The sequence below is a fragment of the Gopherus flavomarginatus genome, chromosome 8 (genome assembly GCF_025201925.1).
Source record: "Gopherus flavomarginatus isolate rGopFla2 chromosome 8, rGopFla2.mat.asm, whole genome shotgun sequence".
In the NCBI taxonomy this organism is placed as follows: domain Eukaryota; kingdom Metazoa; phylum Chordata; order Testudines; family Testudinidae; genus Gopherus; species Gopherus flavomarginatus.
Genome location: NC_066624.1, coordinates 97,626,825 through 97,651,739, shown reverse-complemented (window position 1 = coordinate 97,651,739; position 24,915 = coordinate 97,626,825). Strand labels below are relative to the sequence as shown.

Sequence of the window (24,915 nt, the reverse complement as noted above, 5' to 3'; positions counted from 1 at the left end):
AGTATATGACCCATATGAATGCTTTAAGATGAACACCATAAAAGGAAGTCAGGCTTCTTACAGCTTTTGGATATAGCAGCTTTCCCTGATACTGCTTTCTTTGAAGTGAAGGTGAATTTTGCCACTGACCTGTATGGGAGTAGGTTTAAGCTCAGGATACACAAATACATGGTAATGTATAGGAAGATAATTGTTTAAAAGTTGAGGGCCAGAGCATGGCAAGATGAGAGGAGAAAACAGCAAATGGTGTGTTTTGACAGCACAGGATCTGCTTTTGATCTTGTATAAATCTACCAACTTTGTAAAGTAGCCCCTAATTCACGCTGGTGTAAGCAAGACTGGAATCAGTGCTACAGTGTCTAGATCTGGCATCTGCTGGCATATGTGTGGTTATGTTAAGTGCAATTTGTTATAACTCTATAATGTGGAGGCAGTCTTGTCTCTCTGAAAACTTGTTCACTCCCCTCCCCCCAAGCTATATATCATCAGATGACAAATTGTGCTGTATTTTAACATGATAGTCCCCGTTTAAAAGTGTATTTTGTATTTGGACTCATGACTAAGTCATTTTACCATCCTCTCACATTTAATAATTCCATAATGATGAAACGTTCATTATAAATGGTTATTTCGTGGGTGCTTCACCTTTTAGACATAGTAATACATCACCCGATCAGTTTACAGGACAATGTTATGTTGTAAAATTATGCTTCATATATTTAAGTGGAATTTATACTCAATACGAACCTGGTATGGGTGATTAAAGTTCTACACTTTAGCCTAAAGACATTTGCTTTAACATCCATGTACAAAAGTGGAATTTAAGAGATTAACTTGCATTTGACCTACTTCAGCTCTACTGGTAATGAGGGGTGCAGGGGCATAGAATTAATCTCTCTCAATTTGTGGCTCTCAGGGGTGCTGCTAAGTTTTAGAGTGCTTGAATTTTAAAGTCTCCTGTTGTGCTGAGGAGGTTTTGTTACTCAATGGAACTCTGTTAACTATAGTGATTGAAGTGCTAGTTTTATCTATTTCATTAATAGCATGACTGAGTTCCAGTGTCTCTTTGAAAGAAAAATATATTCTCTATACTTCTGGAATAGCATTTCATGCCACATACAGTGAAAATAGGGAAGAAAGAGAGGGAAGAAAAAAATATCTGTTGGACCTGAGTTGTAGTGTGTAGAGCTATTTAATAACTTTCATGCTGGATCTTACATGTCAAACATCTATGAAATGGTCTGGGATTTAGTCATGATTTGTTGTGTAATATTAATGTACTGCTCCTAGGAAGGTATAATTCAAGTTGGTATTATTTGGACTAATATGTTTTTAAAAGCTTGAAAATGACTGTGCAATCATTACTCTAGTGTTGTGTCCTTACAGCTGTATTAATGTGTCCAAAGAACATTTTGACAAAGTAATTTATACTCTCAAGAAATTGGCTTTAACTACTGAACGTACATTTCCCTCCCTCTGTAAGTTTAATAGGGCTGTTTTACTTTCATATCAATACATTAAATCCTTCGTCTTCTTTTTAAAATGACCACAATTCAATGAAAGATTTCCTTATGCAGAATCACTAGCAACATGACATGAATTATCCAAAGCAAATAGCAATTAATCAAGGAATTAGATATACTAGGCTGTAATGCATGCCTGTAGAATCCTGTATTAAATATACATATTGGCTAATAGGGTGACACACACATAAACAGTTTGCAAATTTTATGAATAGATTTTCACTGTTTTATCACATTACCTAGAAAAACTGGCATTGTGATATATCTTTTCTAGAAATGTACAACAAAGTTAGTTTTTCCCTACTTATGCCAAAGAATGTGGGAACAAATAGGATCCCTGAAATATTGTAGCTCAGGGAAATAATATAGTGTGTGGGTATTAGCATGCTGTATGCAGATAAACGTGGCAATCAATATTGTGCACATAACTACAAAAGTGAATATTTACTAGTGTTAAAAAATAGAACTTTCTCTTTGTGCTTTATAATATGTATGAAGAAATCAATGCATGTGCCACAACTCATATCAAAATGTGTTGTACAATTTAAAAGATATTTGAAGAATTTTAATGGGATTTTATAAAAATTACTCTAGAAGCCTCTAAAATTTAATAGAGAATGATCTTTTTCTATAAATTATTTTGAAGCAGCTAATAGAATTCTACAGCAAGGATCTAATTCTCTATTAAATTCTGTAATATTGTCAAACTTCCCCACATCTCTCCCCAACTATAGACAAGATTTCATTTTCTATTAAATTCCGTAAGACTTTTCAGTCAGGGAAAGGTCATGCTAAATCTGGTAACGTCTAATAAAACTGGATCTGGAGTGTTCCACATGGGAGAGTGTTCCTATTTTAAAGAAATAGTGGATTTTACACTTTTAGATTAAGAAAACTACCATAAGATATTTCCTCTAAAACCAGGTGCTATATACTACATGCTGTGAATTATGCTTCCTATAACTGGTTGCATTTCCAGAAATACTTTAATGCAACAGTTTTAGATGAATACTAGATGCATGACAAATTTCAGAATTCCATGCAAACCTTTCCCTGTTTCTAGTAGAAATAAAATAATTGAATATTTTGGGGACCAAGTCTAACATTTAAAAGATTCTTTCTACTATATGTTGTTATGGAGGAGCCAAGTTTTGTGCCTGTTGAAAAAAAAATATCATGGTATTGAGTAGCATCAGACAAATCATGGTATGTTAAGCTTTATTTATTTTGCACTTTCTTTTAAAAGATTGTTTGTTAAATATTGCTAACAAAAAAGAGACAAGGTGGGTGAGGTAATCAAAAACTCTCTGATGTTTGGAAGCAGCGTAGCAGTTATAGGATTTAGATTAAAACAATATTCTTCATTTTGTTTCCTCCTCTTGAAGAAATCTTTAGTGCATCTTTGGTGAAAAGTAATAATGCTAGAGTGTGAACCATTGTACAGAGTTAATACACTGCAATCTTTCCCTGCTCCTGAGATTCAGAGGGTGGTTCCAGCTCCACTATTCCTAGCAGCTGCCAATGTTGTCAGCACTGATCTATCAGAAAGGATTTTTCCTGGCAAAACTTTGAAGCTACTTTCTGACATCCACCAACAAACTAATTGTTGTCTTCTCCCTCTGAGAGCCCTCTGAAGTCCCAACGAGTTAGTGTCTTCTCAAGAGATGAGAAAGAGGACTCACAAAATCAATTTATCAGGCTATTACGCATTGTCATCAGCCAAAACAAAAACCTGCTAAAGACAGGAGAAAAAGTAGAAGAAATGGGTCTCTGAGAAAAGGTTACAGAACATCCATCTTCTCTCCTCTTCTGATTGTTTCTTTTCTTTACCCATTTTCATACCAGTTTCCCTCCACTAAAAGACACTTTATGACAAGCATTGTAATCTCTTTAGAGCAGGGGGAAACCTCTTCTTTAGGACAGAATCTTTGCAAGGAATGAGTGACAGCGGGAAGGGGTCCAATTGCCACCGAGGACACTAGGCAATAAATCATCCACCCCTGGCATCAGCAGGCTGGACTGGTCCCCACTTCCTGAGTGGCTACCAGTGCCTAGATGTGACAAAACAGCCATTGTCAGCTCCTAGCAGCCACATTCCCACTTTCTCCCCTCCGAGGTTTTAAGTTTACTTAAGATATAAGAAATACTAATTAAAACTTGGAAAAAAATGAAAATTAAACTGAGACTAGAAGGGAAAGTGCTCTAAAGTGATGTCATAATACATGCTTTTATAAACCGAAATATTAACAAGGGGAGAAATACGATTAGTTTTTCTGGTCATTACTGTCTTTTAAACACTCTGAAGAGATTCAAGGATTTTGTTTGCTTGTTTTGGTTTAAGACTTTACATTTCCACATGTTATAGTTACTCTTTAACAGAAACAGGGTAGTACTAGGAGGTATGTACTACTAAAAGTACCTACAGCTCTTAACCAAACAGAACAATCCCAATGAGGAAATATTGAATTGAAAAAGTAAGTGCTTGCCACATAGATATAAAGATTGGAGCATTTAGTGGTATGCTTTGGATTTCTTAAGCTGAGCCCAACATTTTTGCATTGTCAGGGTATCACGCCAAATACCATAATGACATTTTTACCAGGTGCAGTATAGTAAAATATGCATAAAATCACCATAAAAGAAATGAAATGTCGATGTTGTTCCAAGAGAGACTTTTGTTGTTGTTACGTACAAGACAGTTTATAGATTACTTGTAATCAGATAGAAGTTACAAATTAACTGATGATTCATAGTAGAGTGGGAAATAAAAGATTATGACACAATGAGTTTTTAAATCTGAAACACCTCAGAAGGTCACAGAAGAATGAGAGTAACAGAATATTCATCACTCCTGCGTTTTTATTTTCATTGATTTTTTTCCTTCACAGTCATTAAGGATGTTTCCTTGAGACAAATTAGCTATAGAATGCTAACCATTTATTAATTATTGTTGATGCTGGAAAAGATGATCCATTCCCTTTAGAATACTCATCAACTTAGTGCACTTGCTAAGTGCAAGAAAAGAGACGAACTGGAACAACTCTGGAAATATAAATAATACATTCGTTAAAGTGCCTTTGACTCCCTTATTCTGCTTTCAAATAGAGTGGTAAGTGAAAATCTATATCTGCATCTGTTTCTATATGTGTTGTTGTTCTGTACTTCTAATGCAAGATTTCTTTATTGTAAACATCTTTGTGTGTATGTGAATGCTGTAGAATTTTCAAAAAGTACTCTGGAGCTGTTGTGGTCAGGCGGAAATGCTTTCATTATCATAAGAAATATATAGATTATAACATCCTTCCCAATTTCTACTAGCCTAGAGTGAATACTTTTTGTTTGAATGAGTGAGTAAAATATCATTAGTTTTTTCATGATCACCGTGGGAAGGGCTGACAAGTAGATTTTGTTCCTGGGCTGTAAAATTTTCCTGATGATTTTGCCAGTTATATAGTTCTGAGTATACGAAAACTCTTTCATAGTTCAGTAACAAGATGAAAGAAAATTATTTATTTTATTTTTAACCCTGTGCACTATACATTGATTAGGGGACACTGAACCAGGTTGATAAAATGTAGTTGCAAAGTAACCAAGATTTTTTGTTTAATCTTTTGAATTATTTAATAAGAAGCCTTTAACCTCTCTGGATTAACAGTCAAATTGCTGCAGAGAGTAAATGAGATGATGATTCTCCAGGCTTCATGACAGTTCTGTCCCAGTTCATCATCTTAACTAAAAAATAATCCTATCTAACTTGAAATCCACAGCAGCTATAAGTAGAAAATAAATCCAAACCGCAGCTCAGACTTGTAACCTAACAGCTATCATAAATAATCAGAACCTATTTGAAGGTTGAAGATGGGACATTAGAAGCTATTTACACTACTAGAGTGATGCCATCGATCAGTAACAGCAACTCGTAGATAAGACTCATATGATGTCATGGTTATTTATGATGGGAATTGACAGTAAAGCTACTATAGAACTTTCTCCTAGACAGCTTCATTCATTTTTGTTTGTGATGCATTTTGTTGTTAAAGAAGCAATCAATAGCAAAATGGTGGAGATAAAAGTTATTACCAGTTACATATATGAAAAACGTGCCCATGTTCATTTACATATATAACATAAACTGTGGGAAAATAAAAAAATTAGGTCAGCAAAATTTGTTTTTTTTATTGCAAATGTTCAACTCAGTAAAGCCATTATCTGTTCTTTGGTGAACATGTACTATAATCTTACTTATTTTCTAATCCAATTCAATGTGTTATAGCAGAGGAAAATGCAATGTTCTAAGGATTTAGTAGGAATGCTGAAGTTTCCTTTTAGTGGGTTGGAATGGCATAGGTGCAGATTACTGGGGGAGAGGGAGAAAGGGGGCAAAATCTTGTATATGAATAACCATAGGATGATTCCCTATGCAATGTGTTCAAGAATACACAAGTCCTGCATTATATGTTTACATATGGCAATTAGGTGGGGTCTTGGCAAACGAACAGACCTTGGTCAACGTCAACAATGACATAGAGAAATATACCTCTCCTGCATAAGGTACAATGTGTGTGTGTGTGTGTGTGTGTGTGTGCATTTGCATGAGTGTATGAATTTTCTTTAGAGATTCTTGCATTAACAAATAGGAGAAATAAGCTCTTTTCTTAAACATTGTATGTGCTCCCCAACTGAAGATGTAAGTCATCTGTCTCTGGAAGTGTTTGAGATCAATGTCAACATATTTATTAAGGTGTAGATCAGGGGTAGGCAACCTATGGCACGTGTACCAAAGGCAGCACATGAGCTGATTTTCAGTGGCACTCCCACTGCTCAGGTCCTGGCCACTGGTCTGGGGGGCTCTGCATTTTAATTTAATTTAAAATGAAGTTTCTTGAACTTTTTAAAAACCTTATTTACTTTACAAACAACAATAGTTCAGTTATACACTATAGACTTATAGAAAGAGATCCACTACAAACATTAAAATGCATTACTGGCACACAAACCCTTAAATTAAAGTGAATAAATGAGGACTCGGCTCACTACTTCTGAAAGATTGCCGACCCCTGGTGTAGATCATGGATAGTGACATTGCTCCTGACCAGGTGCCTCTTTATTTGGTGTCCCCTTACTCTCTTGGTAAGGTACCTCCTTACTCCCCTACATGAGTTACCCCTATTGTGAATCAAAGTTCAGACTCTGGGCTGTTACTCCCCTTTCTGCACAAGTGCATAGGAAATGGCAGGAAATGGGAGAAGTCCTGTCTCTGTCACTGGCAGCCTGCCATGTGGCACACAGTGGAATGCATCTGCATCAGGTAAAGGGCTGACACAGATTACTTCCCCCACCCTCCACCCAGGACAGGGGGTGGGGGAAAACCTGAAATTTGATTTCTGGTTTGCTCTTGGAAGAGTTCAGCTGTGCACTGCCCCTTACTCAGAGGTTGTGGCAACTTCACTATTGAGACTTTACTTAGCTGTATAACTATTGTGGAAAATAATGAGTATTTTCAAAAAATAGCATAGTATTGAAGATCAACTGACATTCTAAATAGTCATGTGGAAAAGGCCCTTTGCAGTAATACTATAACAAATCCATAGTAAAAAGATAACTTTAAAGAAAAGTATCAACTTGACAGCAGGTAAAGGTGACAGTGCTAGGAAGTTTATGCCCAAAATGAATGTTTAGGGTTTGTTTTTTTAAAAAGATTTTACAAAACCGAATGTTAGTGCCATCGTCTCCTTTAAATTAAAGAAAACTCAGTGAAGACAGATGTACTGCTTTAGAAATGTAATATTCCTCTGCAATGATTTGGCCCCAAATCCTGCAGTTCACTAGTCCATGAGAATCCAAGAATTGAAACTGACTATAAACAGAACATTGTTTAACCTAAGTGAAGTGTAAAATCTAAGATAACAGCATAAAAGGTGAGAATTATATGACTTTTCTGCAGCATATGAGCAAAAAATAATTTGGTTCTTCCTTTAAAAATGACAGCAATTTTTTATACAGTTATTTGTGTTTACTTACAAAATCTCTGTGACGAGATATCATGAATATCAGTAGTTTCATATTAGTTTTCTCTGTTGAATAATCGGTATAATATGTATGTGTTATTACCACAGTTATATTGATTGTGGCTGTAACTATTCAAAATTTTCTTTTTTACATTTATTTTTATTTAATCTGCTGCAATATGCCACAAACCTCTTATAGATGCTCATCCTCAAATGAATTAATTTATCAATTACACAGCATAAGATATATTTTAAACAGTTCCTTTACTTATGTGATTTGTATATACAGCAGGCCATGCTTAGTACTTTTCAAGATCACAGTCAGACCTATAACAATAAATATTAGGTTTAATTTAAATGGGTCAAAGTTCATTCTCATCCATCGACCATCTATACAACAAAATCATGTAGTATAATATATCACTAAATAAAAGAGGCAGGTGCCATGTCAAGAAACCTTAAGGAATAAATGCAGTATTTTGACAGAGCAACACCAGATCAACATGTGATGCATATCATAAATGTATATTTACCTTTCTATTGATCAGTGGGGGACAGTGGATTTCAACAAAACTATACCACCCATAGCATTGTTAGAGAGCAGCTTGTTTTCAGAGAGAACTAGCCTGCTTTTTACATTTTAGTATAAGCTTATATAGACAGTTTTGTTGCATTATAAATTATTTACTGGAGCAACCCACCTCCTTTTTAACAACTAAAAACTAGACACTTTTAGTATATATGTATTACAGCATTAGGTGATTAACAATATTTTAGCAAGCACCAGAAGTTAGGAATGTAGGGGAGTTAAAACAGACAGAGAACTGAACCAAGGAGTGAAAACAGGGAGGCTGGGATTTTTTATTAGTTTTTTAAAGGAACTGTTTTTAACACAGCACAGTTGGTACTATACCAGGAATGCAGCCCCTTTTTTATTTTACTTTTTTTTAGTGCTTTGTGAGACATGCTGCTCTTTAGTTTTTTTTTACTTAGGAATTACCCCCAAACCTTTGTTAGCCTGATTTTGGTCAGGCTGGTATACCTGGTTTTGTCTGCTATATTTTTATTTAGGCCTAACAGCATTGATCCTGTACTGCTTAATATGCAATTCTGGAATTTAAATTTTGTAAACATTAGCAGTCTTAGCCAGTTAAATATTAGCTCTGTGTGTGGGAGTGGGTGGGTGGCGGGTGTTTAATGATAGAGAAATGTTGCCTTATTAACATTTCATTCATTTTATAGGTAATACTACCTCTATGACTTCATACTGTTCCTCACAAATGCTCCCTAGGTTGTACTCAGGAAATGTTATTACAAAACTTTCTGTCATATTTTTTGAAAAGATGGTTTGCTCTGGATGACATAGAACACTATGTGATTTCACTGGAATTTTAACCTCTCTTTGAAAAGGTTAGAGAGGTCAGGCATCATAACTACTTTGTTATATAAATCTATCATTGAAAACAGGCTAATGAAACAAACTAGAAAAATACAGTATGAGATCTAAGCAAATACCAAAAACAGTCTCACACATAAACTGACATATGCTACTAACATGTAGAAAACAAGACAGACAGTCCTTTGTATTGTGTCAGATTTCAGATAGCATGATGTTGAAAATGTCAGAGGAAAAAACTGTATTTATGGTGGTGAAAAATGTATTCTCAATGACACATTGTCTAAAATTTCACAATTACATTGGACAAATGTGACAATTAACAGCTCTGTTCTGATGGAATTAAAGTAATACTTTGCCCTTATACAGCATCTTCCATCCAAGGGTTTCAAGGCACTTTACAATCATGAATGTACATCATTACAATTCAGAATCTCAGAACATGCATCCTGTGCAGTAACATTCTGCTGTGAAGTAGATAAATGTTTATTATCCGTATTTACTGATGGGGAAACTGAAGCTAAAGAGATGTGGTCAGCATGTTCAAACTGGGTACCTGAAAAGTTAAGCATCTAACTTTATATTTTTAAACATTTAAATAAGTGGCTTGATTTTTCCAGAGATGCTAAGCATCTGTATTTCCCAGTGACTTCAGTGAAATTATAGCAGAGATGACTTTACCCCATTGTTTTCAATGTATTTAGAATGTGTCCGACTCCAGCTGTGTTAGGTATTTTTAGATTACTTATGCCCAGCAATAATCATATGTTAATTGCCCATCTGTGCTTTGAAGTTGACATGGTACTGAGATGAAGAGGATAAGGAAAGAGTAGTTCATTGCTATTTAGTATTCTATAATGCTAAGTGTGTGTTGGACACATTAAAGACAATTACAATCACTGGATTACACCTTTTAACTTTTATGGTTCAGCTGAAGACCGTTTTTATTAATATTATTTATTTGTATTTTGGTAGCACCAAGGAGCCCCAAATAAGGACCAGGACTCCCTTGTGCTAGGCACTGTACAAATGCAGAACAAAGAGATGGTCCATATCCTGAAGAATTTACAATCAGAATGAATATTTATTTACTATGATTTAATTAGTAGTTAATTGTTGGCTATTCAAAACCCAAAAATCTATTTTGTGAACAAAATTGAAATTGTTTTAGTTTTAAAGTGTTTGAAACGGTCTCTTTTTTCCCAAAAAATGTTCTCAATTTTTTTCCTAGAACATTTTTTTCAATTTTTTTTACTCATATCATTACTGAAAATATTATAAAAATGGTTATTGGATTTTTTTTATTTACTGCTACATTCATGCAACATATTGTTGCATTGCAAATGCAGCAGATTGCTATTTAAGATTATCTTTGTAATGGAAAAAGACAGAAATATCTTAGATTTTGCAGAAAATTGGTGTATACATACAAAATTGTGGATAGACCTATATAATATTTCCTGGTGCTTAATGTTTCATAACAGCAATTTGCTGCTATCTCTTTTGTGCTGCATACTAGTACTATATTATAGGGTTGAACTTTTATGTGCTAGTACCGCTGATATCATGTTTCATCACTGACACTACTCTCATAAAGTCTATAATGCAGCCAAACAAAGATAGGGTAAGATTGTGGCATATCAGTCTAACATCCCATTGTGCTGTACCTTGAGCAATCGAGGAAGGAGACTATGGAATCACAGTCTTCCTCCTGAACTCCACATTGCTCTGTGGAAGGAGTAAACTGCACTGACTCTACACCTCTAGGATAAGGTGACCGGATAGCAAGTGTAAAAAATCAGGACAGGAGGTGGGAGGTAATAGGGAATATGATAAGAAAAAGCCCCCAAAATCGGGACCGCCCCTATAAAATCGGAACATCTGGTCACCCTACTATTGGACCAGATTACTGCTAAATAAGGTCAATCTTCCGAAATAAAAACTTGCTCTGATAATATTTAATCATGTTGGCTTCATGTGAATTGAAGTGTAGATGATGTGGTTGAATTTTAAAGAAAAAATAAGATTTATCTGGATTTGTACCAACATTTGGTAAGGTTCATGGAAGCTCTTACTTTTTAGTTAATCACTAAACCCTGCATTAGCCTAGATAATCACCCTGTTTGGAAATAAATGAGCTGTTTACATAAGGTTACAAAAGGATTTTGCACCAATCCTTATCGAGGGGGGAAAAGTTTCTACAGTCTGCATGCTCTCCTTTGTGAGGTAGGGCATTTAGGCATACATTTTCATAAGTGGTCTCTAATCTTGGGAGCCCTTGTCTAGACATATGACTTGGTTTTCAGAGGTACTAAACATGCACAGCTCCCGTTGGCTTTAATTAGAGTTGTTGGTGCTCAGTTTTTCTGAAAAATAGACCCTAGGTTTCTAAAATAGGCCAGGGCCAAACATGAAAGTACTGAATTAGAGGCTATTTTTGAAAATAAGGCCTTTACACTTTCTGTGCTCTAGTTCCCCCATCTGCAAACTAGGGACAATCATGCGATATAAAACATGCCACACATTAAATGGATTAAAATCTGGCTAACTGATAGGTCTCAAAATGTAATTGTAAGTGAGGATACATTATGGAGTGGGTTTTTCTAGTGGGGTCCTGCAAAGCTCTGTTTTGTTCTATGTTATTTCACATTTTTATGAATGACCTCTAAGAAAACATCAGATGAAGTTTTCAGAGAATACAAAAATTGGTAAATAATGAAGAGGACATGTCAATTATTCTGAGAAATCTGGATTGCTTAGTTAACTAGGCTCAAGCAAACAATATGCATTTTAACACAGGTAAATGTATATATCTAGGAACAAAGACCCTAGGGTGTACTTACACAATGGGGAAATCATCCTGGGAAGCAGTGACTCTGAAAAAGATTTGGGTGTCATGGTGGACACTCTGTCCCAGAGGGCTAATTAGATCCTTGAATGCAGGATCAGGGTACTCCTGAGTAGGAATTGAGGTTGTTTTACCTATGTTTTTTTTTACCATAGTTTATTTTACCATAGGTTATTTTATCTATGTTTTTGGCACTGATGCGATTGCTGCTGGAATACTGTGTCCAGTTCTGGTGTCTACAGTTCAAGAAGGATGTAGAAAAATTGGTAAGGGTTCAGAGAAGAGCCATCAGAATGAATAAAGGATTAGAAAACGTGCCTTATAGTGATAGACTCAAGTAAATCAGACTGTTTAGCTTAACAAAGGAGTTTAAGGAGTGACTTGGTTATAGTCTATAAATATCTACATAGGGAACAAATATTTAGTAATGGTCTCTTCAATCTAGCAGAGAAAGTTATAACATGATCCAATAGCTGGATGTTGTAGCTGGACAAATTCCAGATGGGAAATAAGGCACATATTTTTAACAGCGAGGGTAATTAACCATTAGAACAATTTACCAAGGGTTGTAGTGGATTCTCCATCACTGACAATTTTAAAATCAAGATAGGCTGATTTTCTGAAAGCTCTAGGAATTGTTCTAGGGGAAGTTCTGTGGCCTGTGTTAGACAGGAGGTCAGATCAGATGATCACAACGGTCCCTTCTGGCCTTGGAATATATGAATCTATGAATACTTGCTTTGGGTGTTATGAGGCTGAATTTAATAATGTTTGCAGAGCACACTGAGATTCTTGAGGATGTGCAGAATGTATTGTTCAAACAAAAGACAACTGCCTCATTTAATACATTCTGCTTTAGGTCCAATGTCTCATGTCCCAAGATGTAATCTTTCAATATTTTTGACATGCAATTTTCTTTAAATGGGGAAAAAGTAAAATGAAAATGAGGTGTGGGGTTATTGATAGAACTGCTGGCTCAGGGGTTTGAGGTTGCAAGGGGGAAGGAGAAGGTGTTGCCCCTTGATAAGGTCTACATTTCTCTTATACTGCTTCCAGACTGAAAGACCCCTGATCATGGTTGTGGGTGATCTGTGATTCTTCTTTATCCTTTGCTAACAAGAATTCCCCACTTGTACTTCCCATGATGTTCCTGAGCACTGAATCCTTGCAGCAATTAGTCAAGAATTTTTACACTTCCTTGGTTGAAATGAATTTGTCTCTGTCATAGGAGATGCCCCCAAACTTCTGAAGCCGCACTGAGGCTTGGTCTAAACTTAAAAGTTAGGTTGACATAGTTTAGTCAGCCAGGGGTGTGAAAAAACCACATCCTGATTGACATAGCTATGCTGACCAGATATTCCATGTAGACAAAGCTGTGTTGATGGAGGATTGCTTCTGTTGACACCGCTATCTGCGGAGGCAGTGTTCCTACAGTGACGGAAAACCTCTTCTGTTAGTGTAGGCTGTGTCTACACTATGGGTTTATGCTGCTGAATAGTCTCTGAGTGTAGACATACCCCAAGTTTAGTATTTGGAACTCTAGATATGACTAGGACTGATGGCACGTTATAAAATCTTGGGCTTAGTTGATCTCTTCTTATGTGAACCACAGAAAAAGAGAAAGAAAAAGAAAGATGATATTTATGTTTACAATTTCCTAAACTATTGCTGCCTTTCAAAATATTCTCATTAATTAGGTAAGGCCAAATTAGTGTAATTCTACTGATTTCAGGGGAGTCACAACAGAAATGAATTTGATCCGTGATGTTTACATTTGTTGTCCATTCCTTGTTGTATTGTTAGTCAGACCTTGCAGCGATTCTAATCCTCCTTTTCACAAATACTTCTATCTGAAATAGGTCAGACAATGTTCTCTCAACAAAGAAAAACCCAAACTGTGCCAAAGTGGTTATGGTTATATAATTAGGGGTGTAGATGAATAGGTGCTAAATTAAGTTCAACAGACTCATCCTTTGGAGACCTAGTTATGTGAGAAGAGAGCAAAAGAGGCAACAAACAGTGTACTGTGCTCACTGGGAATACTGATAAATAGGATTGTTATTCCAAATAAAATTATTAAAAAAGAATAGGTGCCAGAAAAACATAGATGGAACTGGCCTGGTCTGAAAAGAAAGAGAAAACAAAGGCACAAGAAGTTGGCAAGCAGAATACTCCTCCTAGGGGCCACAAAGATAACTGCAGCATTTTCCTTTACTTTTCAGTCTTGTCATATTTAATCAAAGGAGCTTTACTTCTGCAGGAAGTATCCTAGCTGCCTGAAAACCAGAATTATTAGTCAACAAAGCTGAAAATTAATATAAGTACTTCAGTCAATATAATATACCTTCTTCTGCTGTTTTTTTGCTCTTCACAAACATTTGCAGCTGGGGATGGCTTGGAAAGGGGGTTGCTGGGGCTATGTTTATGAGTGAGCCAAACAAAAAATGACAGTGTGTTTAGAAAGTTTGTGTATTTTTAATTCAGTTTGTACTAATCCCTTGGAGGACTGTTAGTCGCTATCCTTACTGTCTTTCCTCCTCTCCCTGTTTTGTACAAACCTGTTAATGTAGGAGCTGCTCATGAGAGCTGCAATCCCTGCATTGCTATTTCTAACCCCCTCGGTCCCACTTCTGCCAAACTGCAGCATTTTTGGGAAGGTGAGTGGAGGAAAGGGGAGGATATGAAGAATTGCAAGGTCTTTGCAGAGGGATGTAAGTATAAAGAAAGTAAGTCAAATTTTGCGCCCCACCAACTTTTATAGTGGCTTTTCTTTAGGTATACTATAAACCATCTCCACAGTTTATATAAATTACACCCACAATATGGCTGTGTGAATACATTAAATATGCTTTCATAGGTTTGCCTGTGTCATATCATGAAAACAGTAATAAAATACTGAGATTATATTATACTTATTAATGTATATCTCTAATACATTCTCATTAATCACAGTGTACTATGAACAGAGATTTTTTTCTATTGTGTTAAGGCTGTTATGGCTCCTTTACAGCTACCTGCCTGTCAGTTTTAAGGATGATAGAATGAATATTTCACTGTTAAAATAAAAGGTCCACTCCAGTAGTTATATTACATGCCACTCTTCTCTTGGATCTGTGTAACATCAGCAGGTCTCTATCTTTGCCCCTCCCTCAGCCTGCATGTGCCCCACCCTCACCACTCCTTTATATGCTTCTATTCAGGAGGCCTGCTACGTAACTGAGCTCTGTACCATGCAGGGCTTCCTGGAGATTTTGCCTTTTCTGCCCCCTTGTCATTGCCAAGGGAGTCTCTATGGCAATGGAAGATAGGTCAGGATTTTCCCCACAGTTCCCAATTGTGGTCCACTAGAATTAGTCAGAATGCACTCGCTGACTCCAGCCAGAGCAGGATCAGTCTAATAGCACTGCTAACTCTGCATTTGCTTCTGTGATTCTGTAGCTAAGATGCTGATGGGCTGCCTTATTATCTGGGATGTCATTTCCCTCTGACTTATCTTTGTTTCACAGAGATTTTATCTGTTTGAGAATCAGATTCTGTGAAAACAGCACCGAAACCCATTTATAAGTGAAGCAGAAAGTTTTCCCATAACCATATGTTTCCTATGTAAATGTATGTGGTGACCTTGGAGCCATCCAAATCCCACTGCTCATCTCACTTGCTCACTGCTGCTTTTTTGGTGAATCAGAAGGAAAATCAAAAGCCTCTTTGAGGATTACCGAAAAGGAATGCCACATGTGTTAATGTGTGTGAGCATAGGCCATTTATTTTAGAGCACAATCTCACTAAAATCAAATGAATCTAATCTGAACATGCTTTTAAAAGATTAAAACCCAAAAAGATGAAACTGGCAAGCCGTTTGAATTTTTATAGGAGACAACAATTTATGTGGTCCGTCATGTGCATTTTCAGACCAGCCTTATGAGAGCAAATTTTCAGCATATTAGGAGAGCAGTAGTTTCATTATGGGCGCTAGATCTTTGCCGAGGTCTATTATATTCCAAACAATCTTTAAAAAAACCTGTTCTCAGTGTTAGCCTCCTACCAATCCCTTCCTTTCAAAACCAGATTTTTAACCTTTTAGCTCTTTTTGAGGATGTACATGGAATCTCATGGCCTCTAATCCATTGGTCTCTCTTCATTTAGGCCTAAACTGCACCCTTTTTTCTTTAGCTTCAGAATGTCTTAGATGCTGCAGAAGTAAATCTGTAGATCCAAATTTAGACCACCTATCATTGATTGAAATGCAAGTTGCATATAGAACAAGACAGAATTTGGCCCAAAGGTAATAATCGTTTTCCCACGCATATGTCACCAGATGTGAATGTTCACAATTTTAGAGTATATTTTCGGGACAATACAATTTCTTTCCAATAGGACAAGTGGAATGTTAAGGCTCTAGCACCCTGTGTGTGTAAAGATAAATTTGCCTGTCTACATCTAATAAGGGTATGATACTTTCTTTCCTTACCCCAGTCACATAACAAGGGGAAAGGTTAAACCCTATCACGGGGCAGGCATCAGCAGCCACTGATTCCGGTAGCAGTTGTTATACCCTTGTGTTTGTGTTATACCTTTGTACATATTTCTGTTTTGACAAAAGTTCTCTGTCTAACCACCTGATTCTCTCATTTGACCCAGTAATAATGAAGTCATAATGCTCAATTTGTGGTATCACACTAATTTCCAGGGCGACAGACTATAGTATCCTCCCAAATGCAGAACTACATTATTTGCTTTCAATATTCTTTTAGTGTCGTTTTCTGAGAATTGTATTTCTGTATTATACTCTTAATGTTTGATGTGATGCTGATTAGTTTTCATGGCTCAATTTCAATAGAGATGTGTCAACATTTATTTGATTTATTAATAGAGTTTTTAATTCAGTTACATTGCTTTTAGGAAGCAAGTAGGTCTATGTTGTAAAGTTTTAAGACTCAGTCTTGAAACACTATCTTCCTGGCCGGTAAACCAAGATGTTGACAAGATCTGTAGTGAATATTCGAATAAATGTGATTACTTCATTTTATGTCAACAGAGGAGGTGAAAAGTGCAGCTCAACTGCCTTAGTAAGATTGGAAGGAGGGGCGGGGAAAATACAAGAGACAACAAAGAGATAGTTGGTAAGATTTAGTAGCTTTCTTCAGCAGGGGTGTTGGGAAGTCAGTGTTACAAAGTTCAATAGGGTCAAACAAAGTGCAGAAACTTTCTTATATTCGTTGAGAAGAGAGCTGTAACGAAGACATAAAAAATTCAAATAATAGCTAGAATGTTAGTTGATGTGTTACTTCTACCCAGTTTGAGTAGGCTGGAGCTAACACTAAATGCATATTGTATCTTTATATCCCAGAGAAGAAAAGTTCAATTGTCTTTCATGACCTATAATATAACTGTGATGAGACTACTCTTCAAAGAAAGCATTGAATGCCTTCAGAACAGCTATGGTGTTTATGAATCAAAAAAGTATTTAATCTAGAAAGATACAATTATTATATACCCATTTAAAAGGTATATTTCTGCCACCAAGTTCATTAATGAAATCCACCTTTTTAAAAGGAAGATTTACATAGCATGTTTAAGATTATTCAAGTAGTTGCATGACAAACTTAATGTGTTGGTTTGGTATAGAAAGTATAAGATTAATTTTATAAGTCTATTTGACTTGACCTTTGTGTATACTTCCAGAAGTGACCTTGAAAGTGACTGCCTTATCTGTGATATGCAGTAAGATTCATTTTTGTGCCCTGACGATTTGGTCTTAGGTGATTGGGATCATAACAGCCCCTTGCTGAGCATGGATCTGGAAGTTCTTGTCACTGTCTTCACTGATTTGCTTTTGGATCATAATTTTGTTTCAATAATTAGAAGAACTATATTCTGTGACTCCTTCATTATGGCTTATCAAATATGTTTAAGTTGAGCTATAGTGGCTAATACTGCCAGCTTCTGCTCTCTTCTCCCCAATTAGGGAATAGTTAGTTCTTGAGATGAACACAGAGTGTTATGTTGTATTGCTTTCAACTGAGGGACTCTTACAACTGTAGGAGATATACACAACACAGGAGTGATAATAAATTATTTTTGAAGTAGGCATTAAACAAAATAAAGTCTATACTGAAGGTGGCTGTACCATGAAAAATACTTTTATCCTTAGCAGTTATTCTTCAGGCTTACAAGGTGAATTTAGAGAGGGGACAGTATTAAATGGATTAAAACAGGATTTGTGACAGGAAAGAGGCATTATAGTCCAGAAGCCAGATAGCTGCCTGCAGCTGAAGAATGGTGTTTTACACCAACAATTTTAATTGAAGACTGAAATTCAAATATTTTGATTTCTACTTTCACTTGAGGAATATTATCTTCGGTTTGCCCTTGCATTTTACCTATAAAATTCATGTAAAAATTAGCTGCCTCAAAGTCCTTGTAATTTGATAAAAAATGCATCTATTTCCATCCACCACTCCTCTACCATGGCCTTCAAAGGATTTTGGTGATCTATTTATCTATATAACTATCATGGAGATCAATGAACCTCAAAGATTCAGAATCTGGATTCACTTCTGATAAGTAACCAGAAGTTTGGCTGCTTATCTGAATTGACTTATTAAATCTATAAAATTGAAATATAAATCTCGTAAGCATATGGCCTGCAAGAAGTTAACTTACAAATTAGTGTATGTAGACAACAAACACAAACAAAAGAATTCACATTAAGTTATTCCCCCAACCCACCCCCGGATTTCTCTGTACATCCTGTTTTCTCTCTGTCTGTTTTTTAGGTCACAGATCAGCAAGATACTTAATATGTGTCTAACTTTAAGCACATGAATAGGCCTGTTGAAATTGACAGAACTAATCATGTACTTACATTTGGCACATACTTAAGTATCATGTTGAATTGGGGCCTTTGTAAGCTCTTTTGAGCAGGGAATATATTTATGTTTGTGTATGATATGCTCTACACACAGTGACAACTGTAAACAAATAATAATAAAGAAGAAGAAGGCTAAGACAAAGAACCAGTTTTTGCATATTTTAGGTCGTCCTGGCCTTGTCAGAAATATTTGCAAAACTTTTTTTCTTCTTCATGTTTTGGCATTTCTTGTTCCAGTCCAGGACAGGAACTAAAAGTGCAAAACCAATTATACAAACATTCAGAACCTCAAAAAACAGTTTAGCCAATAAAAATAAATAAAAAAAGTAAAAAACCCTTGTATACACAGTTTAATGTACACAGTTTAAATTTCAAATATCAAATACTTTGACCAAAGTGCTCTAAAACAATCTATAGACCAAGGAATTATGCGTGGAGAGTGTTCAGCTAAACAATATCAAATAACAAATATGACTGAGAAAATTCCAGCCCACCTGGGAACAATTTGTAAACAGAGAAAGAGATAGAATATCTGTTATTCTTCATGTATTATTTCTCCAGCTATTTGTACTATAAAACAAACAAGAGCTAGGTAAGAATTTTTCGCTTGATAACCTGTTAGCCTTATATTCCTCAATAACTTTAATTAAACAGTTATTTAGTGCTGATGGGTTGATTCACTTAAGATAGTTAGTCTTTCTCCCATTTTCCTCTGCGGAGATAACAGCTGTAATAAGACCTCTGTGAAGAATACACTGTAGACTTAGTTACCACTATGATCTTGTTTACAAGGCTCCATCTTTTAGTTTGTTTGCATGCTTTGCCATAAACTTCTGTGAAGATCTGATTCAAGTAGTTTTGTAGCTCAACCATCTAAACATTTGCCCAACCAAACTCCTTCACTTTTGTGTTTGAAATGCCAAAGATCATTCATTGCTCTAGCCAATGGACAGCATCATGGGGAAAAAAAAAGAACCTGCTGGATTTTTAAGTCTAGTTATTGTACAAATCAAATATTGTATAGTCTTATTTTCTCAATTTACAAACAAAACAAGATGAATGACTGATTTTGCAGAGTTTTGAGCTGACCAGTTTTTGTTGATTCTGAAAATATCAGGCTGTTTTTTTTACTTAGCATATTTTTACGCTATTGTAAATGCTGAGAACATTAAGGGTTAACAAGCTCCACAGTATATAACTGACAGTGGTAATATTCTCAACAGTCCAACGCAGGGGGGAAGTTGCTTGTTGTTATAAAAGCAAAGAGTTTCTGAATCCTGAGTAAAATAAACCAGGACTTTGTTTCTTGAAGTAATTATTCTCTGGAGAGAGAATTGGAAAGATGGAGGCAATTATGAAATGACCTTCCATCACTGAATTGTTCAGAACTTCTGGATCAGTGGCTGATATTTTCATAACTCCACTTAAGTGCAGTTTTTTTTTGTGGTATCCTTGCTACCACCAGAGAAAAGAGGCCAAATTCTACTCTCACTTAGTGCCTGAGCCAGACCCCACTGAAGTTAATGGGAATCTTCCCAGTCGGGTCAGGCTCTAACTGAAACATTTATGGCTCTCTACTGAAATGTTGCATTGGGGATTGTATGGGAGTAAAGGGGAAGAGTTTGCAGGGAGTCTGAAGTTACAGTACACCTTATCTAGAGTCCAGTTGTGTCTGGTCCCTGAGTGGGTCAGGTTAGATGAGCACAGGAGCAGCTCTCTTCTAGTGCCCTTTGGGGTGGAGTTGAGGGTTATGCACACTACAGTGAGAGTCCTGCACCTTCCCAAAAGAAATTGTATCCTGGGCACTCCCCCAATGCTGTGCAGAGCTCCAGGAAAGATTGATCTTCCTGAAGCATACGCCCCTCCCCTAACTCCTACTGGGGAAAAGCTACTCAACATCGCCCTGATGCAGGTCATTGCATTCCTTACACAATCTATCCCACTGTGTTTACTGGAATAGCAACGAGGAAAAAAATGGGAGCCCCCTTCAGTAACCTTCATCTAACCCCTTTTAAGCAGTGAGTTTGAAGTCATTTTGTAGTCTGTTCCCCCTCCTCAAAACTGTCTTTAGAGTTGTCATCCAAAAAGCTTGTTTAACTTTTGTGTATGAAGTTGGCAATGAGTTACTATAAAGCAAATAAAACTGTCCTAGCAGCCTGAAAGTGGTGATACGGCAGATAGCATTCACGCCCTCATCTTTGTATTCCATTCCTTCAAGGATATCGGTAGGTAAACAGTGCTGAGACTCTAATAGAGAAATGATTTCTTAAGCCTCCTCATGTAACTGTGGGAAAGGTAATGCATTCCTTCTTACTTCTTTTCTGGTGTTTCACACTGATAATATTACCGTGGCATTATGTTATATAACCACTAGAGTCATGAACGTTCTGAGAACTCTGAGCCATCACTCAGAATGTTCTAGCCAAGATTTTCTAAAGTGGCTAACTGTTTTGGGGTATCTCTGTTTCTGGGTACCCAACATGAGACACCTTTAAGAAGACTGATGTTCAGGGTTGGAGGCTCAGCACTTTCTGAAAATCAGGCCCAGTAGGATGCCTCACTTTGGTTTCCTAAAATCACTATTCCCTTTTGAAAATCTCTGTCCTTGTATATTTCTATGTACTAAAAGTGTTAACCTTATACACTCATTTTCCATCATTTCATGTTTGTAATCTGATTATATTAGGACCAAGTACATTCACATGAAATATGTTTACCTGGATAGCATAAATATGTAAGGACTTATCTCCAGATCTACATACCAATAGAAAGGAGAGTTGATGTGTGATGAAAAATGCCATGCAAATTTTTTTCATAGCCTTCATGTTATGTGATGTGTTTAATAGTCTTGTGCCTTTGGCAGATCTTAGAAAATTGTTTTCCCTTACAGAGGCCATCACCTTTCGGATGATGTAAGGGAGTCATTCTGTTCCTCTGTGTTGGTTTTTTTCGCTATATATTTACTTAACAACTTCATTTTCTGAATAGCTGTTGAAAGAACAGAAGTTTGTAAATTATACAACAGTAAACAGTGGATACGATCCATGGCTTTAAGCCCAGACACTGTCAATTTTTCCCCGCTTCCTGGCTGATTCATGACAATTATTGCGGATTACAGAAGTGTTAACATTTCTGGATTTAAATATTTTGTTTCTTTGTTTCTCTTAAGCATGCTCTAACTCCAACAATTGGCAACCTATTTTCAGGAAGAGTTGGAATTTAATTATGATACTTCTGGAGATGAACACATCATTGAAAAATTAGAAAGTTTAAAAATAAAAAAGAAATCTCCATTTTAATGTTGTATCTTTGAACCAGTGCTTTTGCTATTTGTTCTCTTTTTGCATTAGGAATAAAAGTGTTTTCTGTTATAATAATAATCATTCTTTGCACTTCTGCCACCATCTATGCAAGTATCTCAAATTACTTCAACCACATTAATACTTAAGCCTCATAACACCTTTGTGAAGTAAATTCTCTCTCCATTCTTTCCCAGATGGGAAAACAGAGGCACAGAGATTGTTTCCTGCTTAATTACACATGAACTTTAGTAGAAACTGGGAATAAAATCCCTTGACTTCCATTCCTGAGATTAACCACAAGGCTATCTTTCCTCTTCCTCCTACCTGCTAGTCAAAAGCTTTTTACCTTTGGAGGTGGAGAAAACCAGATGACAAGGTGGTGGCATTAGGCCTCAGGCTTTGTGGGAGCACAGGCTTGAGTGCTACTCTGTGCTCTTTTACAGGATGTAGTTTCACATGGTGTAATGAAAACCATACACAACATTTATGTCCAGCTCCATTGTCACTGTAATCCACACTTGCCCCATTCCTCTGGGGAGTGTAGCACTAGTGTGGCTGCTAGACTATTCTGATCCTTGCACATTGTATACTCAAGGACTAGGATTGTGCCTAGCTCTTATGCAAGGGAGTAGTGGTCCATGTATTCTCCCTCTCACCCCCCCTTGTGCACCCACACAGGGTAGCTGAAGTGTGTGGCCATCAGAGGCATGTTTTCAAAGCACTTATACATTTAATAGTTAACTCATCCCTGTATCAAAGGACACTGAACACAACTCACAAATACGGAAACATGTATCTTAGCTTCTGCCCATGTTTCTAAAAGATCTGGAATGAGCTCAAACTGTTTCCTTGATATAATATAAGTGGTGTATGAAAGACAAAAGATGTTGAGGAATAAAAGCATTTACTTCCAATTCTCTCCAATAGATCAAACCTGAAGTAATCAATACATGCATTCTTAAATAGTCATTTATGAGAATTAGTGGTGTTGCTTTCTGTTTAGGTAAACACTTTATACATCTAACATGAAGGATTTATCAGCTTTCCATTTGGTTTGTATACATATAATTTTAAAACTCCTTTAATGAGCTTGTTATTATAGAATCTTTTGAATTGTATCCTTTGTATACATATACTGAGCTTGTCCTTCATTGTATAATGATGTTAAATCCATTCATCATTTGCCTGACAAATATTTTCCTTTTCCTGAGGCAAAGTTGGGAAATTTACTTGCACTAACTGACATAACTAAATGTAATGTCTCTCTGCCAAAGATTTCTGATTCACTAAACACATACTTCAACTCTAGCATTTATTATAATTATATAATGATCCTTTCTAACAAACTATTGAAAGTGAAAAGAAGAGCATTAGAAACAGGTAAAGTGGGAAATGATCATCTTAACATGCATGGAAGATCCACCTGTGTTAACTGTGACAAAAACATTATGTCATTTAAAGATGTCTATTCTATTCTATTCTATTCCAATTCAGTGGAATTAGGGTGACCAGATGTCCCAATTTTATAGGGACAGTCCTGATTTTTGGGTCTTTTTCTTATATAGGTTCCTATTGACCCCCACTCCCTGTCCCAGTTTTTCACACTTGCTGTCTGGTCATCCTAAGTGGAATAGAATATGGCTTAGATTTGTAATTATTGTCTTTATACACCATAATACATTTATATTTGATATAAACTTATTGCCATCAGCTAAGCTTCACTTTTATTTTATTAATTCATCAAAGCACTTATACATGTGCTGAACTTGAAACCTGTGCCCATGTTCATCCCCATTTAGCAAAGCACTTACGCATATGTTTAACTTTAACCACCTGCTTAAATCCCTTTGACTTCATTGGGACTTCAGCACGTGCTTCGCTGAATCTATTTCCAGGGGTAGTCAATAGGTGTACTGTGGGCCAAATCTGGACCACCAGATGCTTTTGAATGGACCCAAAAATCTTTTTATTTACTTCTTATCATCATTATTGTTATTTTTTCATTATTTTCTCTGGAGTCTGGACCTTGACTATACCTTGACCAAGAAATTTGGACCTTGAGAAAAAATAATTAACAACCAGTCTATTTTATCCCACATTTATAGCTAGAGAAATTGTTCTCTCTCAGATATTGTTGATGGACCTGATTCTGCACTGAAGCCAATGGGAGTTGTGTATCTGTGTCTGAGTGCACAAATTGGCCCTATATGTTTCATTTTAGACTCCTAATAAGCAAGTGTGGGACATTTTTCAAGCACATAAGCCTTGTCTCGGGGATGCCTTCTACCTGGAAAGCTGTTATTCAAGAATTTTTAATGCTGCTCCAATGAAATCATGAAGTCATTGCCACAGATGCATCCTGTCCCTAATACTGAAATAGATGCTGCATTGGCCTGAGCATGCCAGTTCTGAGATGCTAAATGTCTCACAAATTGTTCATTATAAGATAACTCCTGGCCCTACACCTCCTCCATACAGCAATGCTACATGATAGAGGCTTAATCCTACAAACCTTCATTCACAGGAGTAAAATATTCCTTCCTATTGTAAACTATCAAACAAAACCAATGGGACTACTCCTGTGAGCAAAATGAACACTTGATTCTGATTGTGGTTCCTGGGCATTACAGTAACACAAATAATAATAAACTAAGAACTAATTGCATTAAGTGTTTATGGGGAATGGTGACAGGGGAGGAAGGATGGCACTGTGGTTAAGGCATAGCAGTAGCAGCAAATTGATGTGTTCCAGGTTAAGAACATCCTGTATGACTTTGAGGAAGTCACATAAGCTGTCTGTGCCTTGATTTACTCACCTATGAAATGCAGATAATGTATATCTACTTTGCTGACGAGTTACGTAATCCATTATATTCACATTATAAACTGATATTTTTCTAATTAAGGAGTACTGTAAGCAATACTAGTCACCTGAAATAATTGCCTAATAAGAATATTCTTCTCCAT

At 36.3% G+C, this 24,915-nt stretch overlaps 1 protein-coding gene across 7 annotated transcripts in view; it reads left to right on the top strand.

The window, feature by feature from the left end:
* The window catches only part of MECOM (MDS1 and EVI1 complex locus), a 478,598-nt gene that overhangs the window by 244,248 nt on the left and 209,435 nt on the right, over nucleotides 1–24,915 (top strand). The window contains exon 1 of one of the 7 annotated variants that reach the window (XM_050965807.1): nucleotides 4,559–4,632. The exons of the other annotated variants lie outside the window; for them this stretch is intronic. The gene's annotated coding sequence lies outside the window, so the exon portion shown is untranslated. Of the gene's footprint in view, nucleotides 1–4,558; nucleotides 4,633–24,915 lie in introns of those variants that run through there. 7 annotated transcript variants of the gene reach the window in all.